This window comes from Lathyrus oleraceus, chromosome 7, assembly GCF_024323335.1.
Source record: "Lathyrus oleraceus cultivar Zhongwan6 chromosome 7, CAAS_Psat_ZW6_1.0, whole genome shotgun sequence".
In the NCBI taxonomy this organism is placed as follows: Eukaryota; Viridiplantae; Streptophyta; class Magnoliopsida; order Fabales; family Fabaceae; genus Lathyrus; species Lathyrus oleraceus.
Genome location: NC_066585.1, coordinates 343,025,096 through 343,041,369, shown reverse-complemented (window position 1 = coordinate 343,041,369; position 16,274 = coordinate 343,025,096). Strand labels below are relative to the sequence as shown.

The 16,274-nt window shown below is 36.8% G+C and overlaps 1 pseudogene; it reads left to right on the top strand.

Annotated features, from left to right (window-relative positions):
- Positions 1-8,347: 8,347 nt before the first annotated feature.
- Positions 8,348-10,092, top strand: LOC127107383 (serine carboxypeptidase-like 48; annotated as a pseudogene).
- The last annotated feature ends 6,182 nt before the right edge of the window (positions 10,093-16,274 follow it).

The following is a 16,274-nucleotide window of genomic DNA, read 5'->3' as shown; positions in this document are numbered from 1 at the left end:
TTTGTTGTTCTTCCATGTTTACTTTCTCCTACACATGTCGAGCATTCTATACCTCCTTAGAAGCCTTTTTATCGAAGACTACACTGCATCTTGAGCAGAGCATCACCTTCGAATCCTTAGCCTTACATCGATGAAGGAAATTGACCAGACTTTCCTCAATTTTGGGTTAGATAGACTGCATCTGATTTTCAATAGCCTCCTCTTCAACCTCCATGTCAAAATCTTCAGTAATTTCGACCATGTTGATCTCCACAGGTTCAGCATAACGGGCTTCCTCGACATGCAACAAATCGGAATCAATCTTTATAGGTGTCTTATTCTTGCCGGCCAACTTCAGTATCTCGTCATTCAGAACATTTCGAACAAGATCCTTGAAAACAAAACATTGTGAAGTTGTATGCCCCAAAAAATTGTGATATTTGCATAAACCTCTTTTCTTTCTTTGTTCTAATGATGACACTTTTGCATCCTGGGGCAATAAAATCTAGCCATCCGCAACCAACAGATCGAAGATCTCATCATATTTGGTCACGTCGAAAGCATCGGTTTTCTTGAGGAATTTATCATTGTTTTCAGGCTTAACAGGGTTCTTCTCATTTGATGGTGTAAGAAGTTTACCCACGTATGGGGGTGTTGGCTTCAACTCAGCCAAGTCGACCTTGTTCTCTTCGACATGATTATGTTAAAGGTACAATTCTAGACCAGATGAAGGAAAGAATAGTTTGTGCTTGGACTGATCAAGTTAGACACTTTGGAAATACAAAATGTTTGTGCTTATGCTACATTAAAGAATTGGTTAGAAAATGGTAAATGTGATTTATGTAGAGATTGGGACTCCATGAACCAAATGACCTAAAATCAGCATAACGAGATACAAACATTAGTTCACAACATTACAATATTCGAACACAGATTTATAAAAATATTTAATCACAATTTGTGGGAAATATATCTCGAGCAAGATCGGATTTTATTTATCTCGAAGACAAGAGAGAAGAGAAAGTAGGTTCAGATAACTCAAAGTGTGGTTGTATAGTTAGAAAGACATGCATTTTTTTGCGTGCTTGTTTAATTTTAAAGAAGATGAAACTTGATAGACCTATAAGAATGTATGAGGTTTACATGCACTGGAAAATGCCTCAGTTTGATGATGGTGGTGTGATGAAGGATGGTAAATTAAATATATCTATCATGACCAAGTGGGAAGTGATTCAAGAGATATTTATGAAAACTAATGACAACATGAAACTGCACATCAAAGAGCAATTGAGGAGATTTCCTATCAAGAAACCACAAGTTTAAAACCACCCTTGGAACCGGTAAAAAGGGTGCTCCTAAGAAGGTCAAACCAACACATAATTGCCATACCCCAAAATTTTCCCTACTTCTATCCCATTTTTATCCGACCTTCGATCCTTAATTCATCTGCATATTCATTCATGTAGAATTGCATTTCTTAGATAAATATAATTAATTCATAGGTCGGTGTTCATGTCACAAATGTTGGATAAGTTCCTCTTCATGGTGTTCTTAATAATCAAGCCTATTGTATTTTGGTGCTACAATACATCATGGTATTGGATCTGATTATGAACTACAAGGGTGATTGGCTAGTCTTATATGAACTTGGTCATTATGCATAGACTTAAGACAAGGTTTTGCAATTCAGAGTCAAGTCAGAGAAGTCAAGGTTCATTCCTTTAAATTCATGCTTCATTCAAATTCAAGGTTCAAATTCAAAGCTCAAATCCAAGACTCATTTCAACATATGGCAAGGCAAAGTCAAATTCAAGATTCACATATTCATTCAAATTCAATTGTTGGAGGGAAACTACCTTTCTTCAAGACACAATTCAATTCAAAGGTCAATTTTCATTACCAAAAACTTTCAAAGTCATTATAAAAAGTTCAAAATCCAATTCTACACAAAATACACAGTGTTGGCATATTGTTGACTTTGGTCAAGTGTTAACTTTTTGGTCAATATTTGACCAAAGTCAACCAATAATCTTAACCCTAGACATATTCCCTTCTTCATCTTCATGACTTGCCCATGTTCAAGTCTCATACCAAAAGTCAAGTTTTGCTCATGTTCAAGTTTTGCTCATGTCATCATTTTCATGCTAAGCCCAAGTCAGCCCTGTAAATCATACATAATGAACCATTAGAGTCATACAACACACCATAACACATGCCAAAAAGCAAATTTTTGTTTTGGTAATTGGTTTCCAAGAATCAGGTAACCAGTTACACCTCCCTTCAGTGTGCCCAGAAAGCCAAGGTTGCATTTTGGTAATTGGTGACACAAATTAGTGTAACTGGTTACACCTGTTTTCTCATCACTTTTAGTATCCATTTTACACATGATTTCGGGTGTGTAACTGGTTACGCAAAACTAGGTAACTGGTTACACCTGCTTTGAACAACCAAAAAACAACCCAAAAACACATGTTTTTGCATGTGTGACCGGTTACACCTGCACCAGAAGCAGAAAATCAATGCATTTCCAGCATTGTAGTACCATTTTCACTTTTCAAATCATTCCAAAACAAGTTCACATAACCCATAGCAACTTACATTCGGTTATGCAACAACAAATAAACTAATTCATGCATTGAACCAAGCATTCCTAACACACTAACACTCATCAAAACATTGAGCTACACTAACACATTCTAATACTAATACCACCTAACTGTCATAAAAGTCTCATTTAACGCTCCAATGACAGTTCCAACTAACAACTTAACAGCTCATTAACACCATTAACTTCACAACTAACTTGCTCATGAGAACACTTAAGACTAATTGTTGTCGTAACTTCTAACTGCCGCTGCCCGAAAAAGTGACCGAAATGGTTGGTAGATTCATCTATATAAACTCATCACTCTCTTGAATCTTAAGTTTCAATCATTAACCAAAGGTTCAATCGTCACAAAAATCACTCATTGTAAATTCAGTTTTCATTCTCTCAATTCATCTTCTCCAATTCCTCTCCCTAAATCTCTATCACCATTGGAGCAAGTTTCACCTTGAAGTTTATCAATAATTGAGCTAAACCTCCTACATTTTACATTACTCTCACACTCATATAATCAACATCAATAACAACAATTCAGTTCGGAATTTTTTAGAGCTAATTCTTAAACAGAAAAAGTTCATAGCAGAAATAGAAGATTAAAGATTCAAAGTATCATACCTCTATTTTCTTCATCTTCATCACCTTCAAATTTCAACAAGTTCCAAGACAATTCTCTGTCTAACAGGTCGGTGAATTTGTACTCCTCCTTGTTTTCTTGATTTTCAATACCACAATGTAGCTTTAATATTGGATAATCAAAGCCCCATGGTTTGGTGGCTTTATTCTTCTCCACCTCCATTTAATTTCAATTTTCATGGTTAGGATTCATAGCTTTATTGCTTCAATTTAAAGATTTGGTTAACCCTTGGAAATAATTGATGAGAGATTAGTATAGAGGAGGTTGAGAGGAGTAGATTAGTGGTGTTGTTTCTCAATTTCTGCCAACTCCTCCGCCTCCGACGTGGTGGGGCAAGAGCTTCGGTCGTGGTTCTTTTTTTGGCCTTGAAACATGAACATGATGTGTGGATATGAAGTTCAACGTTGCTGAATTTTTCTTATCTTCCTTGCAAAATTTTGTTGAGCCTAGCCTTTGAGCCAATTGTTTTGCTCTTCATACCCTTTTTTTTGTTTAGGTTACCCTTTGTTGAACCCAACAACAACACCTTGTGTTTGGGCCTTATCTATTAGGTTCTAACATGCTTAATTTCATTTTCAATGCCATTTTAATTCCTAAAAAATGCACATTAAAAATGGTTAATTTAATTAGAATAAATTTCTACTTTAGATTTTAATTGAATTTAGTTTAGAGTTTAGCTCCTTATTTTCAATTAGAACTCACTAGTAATTAAATCTTTTGCCTTTAGTCTTGATTACATGCATGGATGGCTTATTTTGCCACTTGAATGATTCTTATGTGCTTGGTTTAATTTAGTATAGTGAATGATTATCCCCTATTTGGGAAAAATGTACCCCCCTCCCATGAACATGTAACACTTTTATTGCTTTTCCATTTTATCTCTTTCCTCACTCATTCATTAATGTAGAAATAAACAAAAGCGGCCTAAAAGGAATCCTTTCCAAAAGAACAAAAATAAACTTAATCCAACGTCAAGTGTTTTTCCAAATAAAATTTAATTGAATGAAACACGAGTGTTTGATCCAACGTCAAGTACCTCTTCCATTTAATTCACACATTTTTTTTCATATTCAACCTAAGACACTTGATCCAATGTCAAGTCATTTTCAAAATATTTTGCAATAAACCGGATGAAAAAGGATGGGGTGTATGTACTTGTATACACCATTTCTCAAGTACTTAGGTTATCAGTCGTGCTTAACTTGTGGATCAATACTTGTATTCCATTTAAACACACTTAACAAGAAAATGAGTTTAATTCGGTCCTCATAGGGCAAAAAAAAGAGGTCAGGATACAATTGTCCTTTTAGCTCCCGAGTATTCCGATTGTTGGCCGTACTTAGCCTGTGGTTAGATGCTTGTCTCCCTCTAAGTACCAATGATTAAACTCGCCTCACAAATTTTATAAACAAAAACTTTTAGGAAGAAAAAGAGAGGTCAAGATGCACTTGTCCTTTCAGCTCATAAGTACTCGAATTGTCAGCCGTAGTTAGCTTGTGGTCTAATACTTATCTCCGAATCTAAAATTAATCACAACCAATCAAATCCAATGTTCCATTTTAGGGCATTCAATTTTTTTTCAGAAATGACATGTTATTTCCGTTCTATCGCAATACAAACAACGCTTAAGTCTCTCATGCGTGAGCGTACAAGTAATTTTTAACTACTAGAATGCAATCCAAGCGCATCCATTCTACCACAAATAAATAAATGCTTAAGTATCCCATGTGCAAGCATACATGCAATGTTTAACTACTATAACATGAACATTAACATCGTTCACTAAAAATAACCAACAAAATTCGTATTTTCTACCATGAACTACAAAGATTTGCCTTCCTTATTACACTATAAGGATACGTAGGAATGAGGGTCCAAATCCTTGGCAAGCACACTAACTAATAAACTTATTTTCCTCCCTTAAGCAATCACAAGTAACCTTTAGATAATAACACTCATATGCACATAAAACAAAAAAAACAATTTCTGTTGAGTACAACAAATTTGAGGGGTGTTAATACTTTCCCTCTGCATAATCGACTCCTGAATCCTCTCTTTGTTATGACGACCCTTTTTTAGGGGTTTTATCGGTATTTTCCCTTTCCTTTGGAATAAATAAAGTTCAGTGGCGAATCTGTCTTTTTCGCAGCGCGACAAAAGTGACAACAAAATGATGTGGTCTCCGTCCTATTTTGAACATGTTGACACACTTTTTATGGATTCTCCAACTTCAGAATCTCAAAAAAGTGTTTTCAAAGGTGTTGCACCTCGAAAAATGGGGATACGACTTTAAGCGAAGCGCAATCGCACGCTCGCAATGATGGACTGAACAGAGTCGCCACCGAACTTTATTTATTCCTAAAAAGGAAAGGGGAAATATCGATAAAACCCAAGAAAGAACGACAATGATTATGGTCGTCACAACCAAATCAGAGTTCGGGAGTCGGTTACGCGAGTGGAAGGTATTAGTACCCCTCACGTCCGTTGTATTCAACGGGAACCGTTTAGTTAGTTTCGTTTTGAATGTTAGCTTATGTTAGTCTTCTCAAGTTATTATGAGGGAGAGAAAAATAGGATCAAAAGAAAAGGGAAGATGTTTTTTCGATTTTTGCAATAAAGGGGACTAAACCTAAGTTTTTTATTAGTGGGCCTGACAAGATAAATCCTACTCCTACGTATCTCAATAGAGAAGTCAAGGCTTACATAGTTCTGGGTAGAAAATGTTTGTTTGTTGGTCGATTTTAGCGAAAGCTATATTGTATTAATCGACGAAAACATTGTTTTACCCAAAACAGATGAGGAGTGGACGTATACCACACATCGAATGGATTTACAAATCTACATTTGGAAAAACGACACTTATCTCGACTCAACAATCGTGGCCGAAACATTATTTGCATCACCTTAAGACAATATGTCTTTCGTTTATGAAAAAAGGTTCTTGATTAGTCGTATGGCGGCGAGAAAAGAGTTTGATTGGTTGGATGTATTTTGAGTGATGGCGAGAACTTGGATGAGCGAGATATCCATCTCGAATCCTAGTTTCAGGAGTGCACGGTATACACCATGTTCCATTTCCATCTTTATTGACAAAAGTGTTTAATAAAGATTAAGTGTTTTGAATTTGATTGAGAAAGGGGTTTGAAGAAACCGCATTGACAATTTTAAACGATGGCGAGAGCTAAGATAGGCAAGGCATCCACCCTGAATCTTAATCTCAGGAGTGCACGGTATACACCATGTTCCATTTCCATCTTTATTGAAAAAGTGTTAAGGTAGGAATTAAGTACTTTTGAGTTTGGAAGACGAATATTTGATGAGAACGAGACATTAGCCTCGGGATCAATCACTCGGGGTTCCACTGGAATGCTAGATTCCAATGGTCCTTTTTCATTCGAATTATTTAAGAAAATTATTTAATGGACAACGAACACTTGATGAGAATCAAATGTTCAAAGGGTTACGCCAGAATGCTTGATCCCAACAGCTCTTATTTTGTCCAAGTTAATTAAATTGTTTTAGGTACGAAAGAAAAAAATGAACGGTTAACCCAAAACGTGTGGCTCGGAACCCATTCGAGGGTTTCCACCGGAATGCTAGATTCCAATGGCCCTCTTTTTCAGTAGTTGTTAGAAAAAACAGTTTTAATATTGCATTTGATTTAAGAAAATATTTTTCAATATGTGATCGAGGATGGATTCACATAAATGGTTTGAGACAGTTTGACTTGGTTACAAAAATTATTTGAAGTCGAAATTTTATATATATAATCGAGTTCCCACCAGAATGCTAGATTCTAATGGGAGGAAATGAAATTAAATGTTGAAACTATGGAAAGTTAGTGAAATTTAAATCGGAAGTTTGGTGAATTTGAAAGTGATTATTTATAGGTGCAAAGGTATGAACATAGGTAGAAATAACCTAATTAACTAACACAAAAATCGACTAATCAAATAAAACCCAATACAAGAAAGTCAGCCATTAATTAAATCTAAAAAGTAAATATTTAAAAATCTAAACAACTAAATAACGATTAAATTAAATTAATAAAAATATAAAAGTAAAATAAAGAGTAAGAAATTATAACAATTTAAATGAAATAGTAAGCATAAAAAATGAAAGTATGGAGACATTCTACTCCCAAGTATCGAACCCATCCCACTAAAGAAAGTGAAATTGCTCTCTCTCCACTAGGCCACTTATGGTCATCTGTTATCTTAATGATAACTTGAATATATGAACAGGAATAGCTGAAGATAGTTTAGAATAAAAACTAATTAAAAGAGGCGGGCTACTGTTAATGGACAACTAATTAAAACGATGGAAGAATCCCAAAGGGTAACCCTAGCCGCCTGGCTGTTGGGTTTAAGAGATTAATGGCTAGTAAATGAATGGGGAACACACAAAAAACAATATATTAACATACACTATTTAATAAAAAGGTGCAAAGGAAGACTAAACGTATTAAGTTATAAATGGTTTAAATGTTTGTTTTTTAAAAAACAAATAAAAGAAGAGAATGTGAGAGAAACGGTAACAGAACCCAGAAATTCATTCGTCTTTCTCACGAAGACGACTCTCATTCTCTAAATCTCCACTCGTCTTCTCCCAATCGCTCGCACTCCCTATTCTCACTCTAAATCTAATCATCAACCTCTCGTCGTCTCTCAATCACCCTCACTCCCTACTTTCACTCTACATGCAAAAACCCAATGGCTTTAAAGAAATTCAAACAATAAAGCTCACCTTCGACAGTGGTTCGGCGACGACGGTGGGGCTTGGATCTTCCTTCTTCGCCTCAAAGTTTTCTTTTTAAGGTTCTTCTCTTTCGCCGCTCAAATTTTCTATTTCTAGGGTTTTTTCGCCGTTTTTAGAATTAGGGTTTTTTCGTCCTCCCTTCGTCCTCTCCCCTCTCACCTTTTATACTCAACAACTAGGGTTTCAGATTGGCCTATGGAGATCAAAAGGGCGTCTCTGCGAAATCCCTTTAGGGTGCTCAGATTTTGGTCTGCCTCATTTGACGTTAATTCGGAAACGGTAATGTGAACCTACGCTTTCTTCTTCTAATTTTGTCCTAATCCTTTTTGGGGTATTTGCTGAGTTTTAACGCCTTACCAACTTACTTGTTTTTACTGCAGTGAAGATTGGTGAAAATTAAAACTTCGGTTATTTGCAAAGATTTTCGATTATGAACACGGGTTGAGTGAACATGGTATTTCATTATGCAGGGTAGCTTAATGACTGTTATGGTCTGGGTTATACAGGTCTTGGGTGTACTGCGTTTGAGGGTATGGCTGGGACAAGGTTTTAGCTACAGTTCTGATGAAAGTGATATTCCTACTGATGGAACTGGTGTTAGCAATGACTTGTACGCTTTTTTGCAGGTATATAAAATATCATTTTTCCTATAAGCATTACAGAAAGTGATCAAGATATGAATCACATAATGTGTATAAATTATATGACATTAACTTGAGTTTTTTTTAAAATTATTACAGGCATTTTTTAAGGAACACCCTCAATTGGTTAAGAATGACTTTTATATTACCGAAGAATCATATGCTGGACACTATATTCCAGCTCTTGCATCCTGGGTTACAAAGGAAACAAAAACAAAGAAGGAAATATTATAAACTTCAAGGTCTTACAATATCCTAATGTTGCATTTGACAGTGATTCTCTCCCAAATGAAAGATCTTAATGAAACCTTTAATATATGTTGTATTTTTTTATGTTTTGATTCTTTTGATTTCATTAAAATTATAGGGTTTTGCCATTGGTAATGGATTGACCAACCCGGAAATTCAGTATCCAGCATATACTCAGTTTGCAGTTGATAACAAACTGATCACAAAGGAAGATCAAGCAGATATCAACAAGTTGATCCCATTTTGTGTAGGTGCCGCAAAAAATTGTGGTACAAAATCCCTTACACTCTAATCATAATCCATTTTACTAGCATTGTCAAGTAGCATAGTGGAATTTGAAGAAATAATTTCTCTATCTTTATGAAATATACTATTTAGTACAAAGTGTTAAATATGAAATTGTCTTTTGAAATTACAAATAACTTTACTACTGAATTAATATATTTTCTCAATGATATTAATTTGTTATAGTATATGTTTGAATTGTAGTGAGTAAAGGTGGAGAAAGTTACGAAACAGCCTTACAACAATGTCAACTAATATTTACTAATATCTTAGCCATTGCTGGCAACATTAATGTAAGTAACCGTAACTGAACAAAACTCATTTTATTTTAAATAAATTTCTAGTTATATTTTAAAGAAATTGATATATTGAAAACTGCAGTACTACGACATCAGAAAGAAATGTGAAGGATAATTGTGTTATGACTTCTCAAGTTTAGAGAAATTTTTAAATAAGAAGACAGTTAAGGATGTGTTGGGTGTTGGGAAAATAAAGTTTGTTTCATGCAGCAGTGAAGTGCCTACTGCCTTGGTTCAAGATTGGATGTTAAACTATGAAAAAGATATTCCAGCACTTCTTGAGGATGGAATCAAGGTTCTTATATATGCCGGAGAATCCGATCTTATTTGCAATTGGCTTGGTGATGGATCCTATCCTAGCTATTTAACCATTTTGAAACCGAATTTGTGAGTAGCCTAAATTACAAGCTCGAATTCTAACCGGACTTTTCTGTTACGTTTTCATGTGGCAGGGAATTCACAATGGGTTCATGCCATGAAGTGGTCGGGTCAAAAACAATTTGGGGCCTCCAAAACAGTTCCTTTTTTGGTTGATGGTAAAAACGCGGGGTCATTGAATAGCTACGGAGCTCTCTCTTTTCTAAAGGTTAGTTTATAAGTTCTGTTAGTCATGGGGATGCTGGTTAACAGTTGTTGTAATTGCAGGTTGACTCGGCGATGCGGTATGTGAGTTAGCTCGGGTCTAAGGGCCGTTTTAGAACTATTTTGAAGTTTTGGTGCTCATGTTCTGGACCTTCAATTGGAATGCCAATGAAGCCGCTTTGGAGTTTGAATTCAAAGTGATTGGTTCTTGGCATTGGACTGATGTAGGATTAGATTATGATTTTAGAATGACGATTGTAATCTTTTTAGTTTTGGATTTAAATTGAATGATTGAACAAAAAGTGCTTAGAAATTTAATGTAATTAAGCTTGACATTGGGTGTATTAAATTGGGCTCGAAATGGTTTGTTCATGGTTGAATATTAGTCGCATTACATGTCGGTTGTACGCATAGCAGGGTGATTTATGTGAGTTGTGGTTTATAATTGGATGTAATTAGAATAGAAATGTGAATGTATTATGGTTTATGGAATTCAAATGCTCATAATTATGCTCATAATTGTTGGATATATTTGTTTATGAAATTGAAAATGAATGTATGTATGGTTGAATTGGAAATTTGATGGTTATAGGTTAATAAAATGGAAAAGTGAATGTATGACTTATGTTGTAATTTGAACTAATGGTTTAATACAACATTGTATGGTTTGAAGAGAAATTGAGTGGTCGATTACACATATTGAAATTGAATTTGTTTATGTATGGTATAGGATAAAAATGGTTTAGAAGGTGAAAGAAGAATAGGGTCTAAAATGAAAATGAACAAAATAAAGAAATGGACTTTATAATGGGCATGGTTAAAAGTGAAAATGAACATGAGTTAGGACTTGGAAAGTGTCAATGGTCATATAGTTGACTTTGGTCATGAATGTATGCAAATGAACTTTAGGCCAAGTGCCAAATGAAAAAATGAAAAAATTTCAGGACCAAAATCGGGGTATGACAGTTGCCCCTATTTAAGTATCTTCAACTAGAGAATATGAAGTAGGACACTCTTCATATGATCATAGTGGGAGATAGTTAAATACTAAGAAGACCCGAATTTTGATCCTGAATCCCTATGATAATGATATGATATGATATGATATGCGCTGATGCAAGATTCTCTTTTTTGTAATCTTTATCTGCTAGGGATATGGTGAACCCTTAACAGGAGATGCTACTAGGCAGACCAATCTGTGGGGAATGCTGATGGTCCACAGGGAGACAGACAAATGGTAAAAAACAACTTGCTGGGGAAAACAATCCTACTGGAGAATCAGACACACACTGGGGAGTAATCGAAGTGAAAGTTGATAAACAATACTTAGAATACAAGAGATTTCGATAGTAATTTCACATATGACTTACTAAACCCAAATATGAAAAATTTCTACAACAGGTTCATACATGACCTGATAACACCGAAACAATCATAGAGAAAGATTCTTCAAAACAGGTTCATACATGACCTGGTAATACTGGAATAAAGCTCAACAACAGGTTCATATATGACCTGACAATGCTGGGGAATATCAAGAACCTGGTAATACTGGAATAAAGCTCAACAACAGGTTCATATATGACCTGATAACACTGAAACAATCATGGAGAAAGACTCTTCAAAACAGGTTCATACATGACCTGGTAATACTGGAATGAAAACTCAAACAGCAGGTTCATACATGACCTGACAATGCTGGGGAATATCAAGAAGTTCCGACAACAGGTTCAGATATGACCTAACAAACTTAGAAAAGTTCAAAAAGATTATACCAACAGGTTCATATGTGACCTGCTGACCAACTTGAACATTTTGAGAAAATATCCACAACAAGTTCATACATGACCTGACACTTTATAATGCGTCTGATAGTTCTGGAGATTTCTCATAAGAAATTCATCCGATCAAAGATTTTGGAGATTCCTAATAGGGAATTTATGCAAAACAAAGATAAGCAGGAGTCTTCTTATAAGTAGATCATCCGTGCAAAAGACTATGATGATTCTTTATAAAGAAATCAAACAAAACCAACATCATTGGAGTTTTCTAACACAAAAAACCTCCAAGCTTCTGGGAATTCCTCAAGATGATAAGTCATACATGACTTTCACGGAACCATCAGGAAAGACAGGGTAATTAAACTCTCTGTACGTGCCAACAACAATTGGACTTTTAACCGTAAGTAATGGATTACAACCAACTTTTAACGGATTTTGCCAACAAAAATTGGACTTTTGACTGTAAGCAATGGATTACAACCAGCTTTTAACAGATTTTGCCAACAACAATTGGACTTGAAAATGACTGCGAAAACTGGATGTTGGTTTAAAGGCACCAAAGACAAACTGGAATTAGAGGTCAAAGGATATAGGATCAACAACAAGACCTAGGTCAATGCAAAATGAGCACGAAGTACATTTCGGCTATGCATGATTTGGATTTTTTTATGCATGATGTATGAATGATCATGATATGAGAATGCTGACAACAGGCAGACTGTGAGTTTGTATGGACTGTTTACAGGGATTCTGATTCCTCAACACCAATAACTCAAACCCGTACAATTAACAGGCACATCCAGAGGAAAATCTATCATGATTGACAGTTATAAATAACCAAAGGCCCATCCTTCCAGAGGATTAATAAGTTGTATTCCATGGGGACTTTTGTTGGTGATCCAGGAATATTTATGCAACCTTGAGGCTTTCGGGGAAACAAATGATTTTCCTTTGATTTTCACATATATCAAAGTAATTTTGTTCCTTTTACTAAATTTCAAAATTTTCAAGTTTCAAAATTTCATTATTAACAAATAAATGACACTTTGCATAACAAAGAAAAGCGTAGAAGAACACAATTAACAATGATTGGGAAAACTCGTATTTTATTCAAGAATGGTAGCACACAAATGGCGTAGCTCCATAGAATGTTACAATTTTTGGAAAATGGCAATAAGGAAAGGTTTACGTTGAATTCAGTGACCACTAACATCCTTACTAGATATGGTTCCCCCAAAACCTTGCTTCTAAGGGGAGTAACTGGATTGATCTTCCGCCTCAGATTCTTCGGTGTTAATCAGTAACAACTGATGCAGTTTATGCCTTGTGCCCCTAACTTTTTCCTGGATCTCCCTTTCGGGTTTTCAATCCACCGGGACGCTCCTTTTTGCCTAAGTCGCCTTTTCAGGTTTTCAACTTAGCGAGCTACCATTTTTTTATTCATCCCTAACTTTTTCCTGGACCGCCCTTTCGGGTTTTCAGTCCACCGGGATACCCCTTTTTGCCTAAATCGCCCTTTCAGGTTTTCAATTTAGCGGGTTTTTATTAGGCATAGTATTTTTTAACTGCATCAGAGTTCACGGGGTGTGAGAGCTCTTCACCATCCATAGTTGTGAGAATCAAGGCACCTCCGGAGAAGGCTTTCTTCACAACATATAGGCCTTCATAATTGGGAGTCCACTTCCCACGTGAGCCCTTGTGTATTGGCAAGATCTTCTTAAGCACGAGGTCTCCTTCTCTGAATTCCCGAACACGTACTTTCTTGTCAAAATCCCTTTTGATCCGTTTCTGGTATAACTGTCCATGGCACAAAGAAGTCATTCGCTTCTCATCTATAAGGTTTAACTAATCAAATCTATTCTGAATCCATTCAGCCTCTTCTAGCTTGGTTTCCATCAGGATTCTCATTGAAGGTATCTCCACTTCAATTGGGAGAACTGCTTCCATCCCATATACCAGAGAGAACGGGGTTGCCCCTGTTGAAGTGCGGACGGAAGTCCGGTATCCATGTAGCGCAAAGGGTAGCATTTCGTGTCAATCCTTATAGGTTTTTACCATTTTCTGCAGGATTTTCTTGATGTTTTTATTAGCGGCTTCAATAGCACCATTCATCTTTGGACGATACGGTGAAGAGTTATGGTGTTCAATCTTGAAGCTTTCGCATAATTCTTTCATGGTCTTATTGTTCAGATTCGTCCCATTATCTGTGATGATCCGGCTTGGAATTCCATAACGGCAAATGATCTTGTTCTTGAGGAACTGTGCAACCACTTGTTTTGTCACATTAGCGTAAGAGGCGGCTTCTACCCATTTGGTAAAGTAATCAATGGCAACCAGGATGAAACGGTGACCATTGGAAGCTTTAGGCTCGATGGCGCCAATCATGTCGATGCCCCACATTGAGAAAGGCCAAGGTGACGTCAAAACATTTAGTAGGGTCGGAGGCACGTGTACCTTGTCGGCATAGATTTGGCATTTATGACATTTTCTAGCATAATTGAAGCAGTCGGATTCCATGGTCAACCAGTAATAACCAGCTCTCAAAATCTTCTTGGCCATGGCATGCCCATTGGCATGAGTTCCAAAGGATCCTTCATCAATCTCCTTGACCAACAGGCCCGCTTCACGTCCATCCACGCATCTGAGCAGAATCTTGTCGTGGTTTCTTTTGTATAACACACCATTGCTTAAGAAGAATTTGGATGCTAACTTCCTCAATGTTTTCTTGTCAAGGGTTGTTGCATCTGTTGGATATTCTTGATTTTGCAAAAAGCGTTTGATGTCGTGAAACCAAGGTTTACCATCGGCTTCCTCTTCAACCGATTGGCAATAGGCAGGCTCAACTTTCCGCTCGATCTGAATGAGAGGTGCTTCATTATGGAATCTGACTTGGTACATTGAAGCCAACATAGCCAAAGCATCAACAATTTGATTCTCAGTTCTCGGGATATGACGGAAAGTGATTTCATCAAAGTATTTTATTAATTCCATGACATAGGCACGATATGGGATCAATTTGGTATCACGGGTTTCCCATTCGCCCTTGACATGGTATATCACCAAGGCTGAGTCTCCACATACTTCGAGGATTTTGATTCGGAGGTCAATTGTTGCTTCGGTGCCTAGGATGCACGCCTTATATTCTGCTATATTGTTTGTGCAATCAAAACACAACCTTGCTGTGAAAGGAGTGTATCCACCATTCGGATTTAATAGAACAGCTCCTACGCCATGCCCCATGTAATTGGAGGAACCATCGAACCTGAGTTTCCACCGAGATCCGGGTTCAGGTCCTTCATCAAGTCCTGGGATTTCACAATCTTTTACTACCATAATGTCTTCATCTGGGAAGTCAAACTTCAACGGCTGGTAGTCTTCAACAGGCTGGTTTGCCAGGTAATCAGACAACACACTTCCTTTGATGGCTTTCTGAGATACATATTGGATGTCATACTCAGATAGTAACATCTGCCAACGGGCGAGTCTTCCAGTCAAAGCAGGCTTTTCAAAGATATACTTTATTGGATCCATTTTTGAGATCAACAAAGTAGTGTGGCAAATCATATATTGTCTTAGACGACGAGCGGCCCATGCTAAAGCACAACAAGTTTTCTCCAAGAGTGAATATCGGGTTTCACAATCGGTAAATCTCTTACTTAGATAATAGATGGCATGCTCCTTTCGACCGGTTTCTTCATGTTGTCCCAGCACACATCCCATTGACTTTTCAAGCACAGTTAAGTACATAAAGAGTGGTTTCCCCTGAACAGGTGGAATCAGAATAGGGGGCTCTTGCAGGTATTGTCCGATTTTCTCAAAAGCCATTTGACAGTCAGAGTTCCATTCAACTGCTTGATCTTTTCTCAGTAACTTGAATATAGGTTCACACATAGCAGTCATATGAGATATAAACCTAGAGATATAATTCAAACGTCCCAGGAATCCTCTAACTTCTTTCTCTGTACGTGGAGCAGGCATTTCTTGTATTGCCCTAACCTTGTCTGGATCTACCTCAATTCCTCGTTGACTAATAATGAAACCAAGCAACTTTCCAGACCAGACACCGAAAATGCATTTAGCAGGATTCAGCCGTAGTCGAAATTTCCGAAGACGCTCAAATAGCTTCTGCAAGTGGTCTATATGATCCTCTTCACTTTGGGATTTTGCAATCATATCATCCACATAAACCTCAATCTCCTTGTGCATCATGTCATGGAAAAGAGTGACCATTGCTCTTTGGTAAGTTGCCCCAGCATTTTTGAGACCGAATGGCATTACCTTGTAGCAAAATGTTCCCCAAGGGGTGATGAATATGGTCTTTTCCATGTCTTCTAGATCCATCTTAATTTGATTGTAACCCGAGAATCCGTCCATAAAGGAGAAGACCGCGAACTTAGCAGTGTTGTCTATCAGGGTGTCGATATGTGGCAGGGGGAAATCGTCCTTTGGACTAGCTTTGTT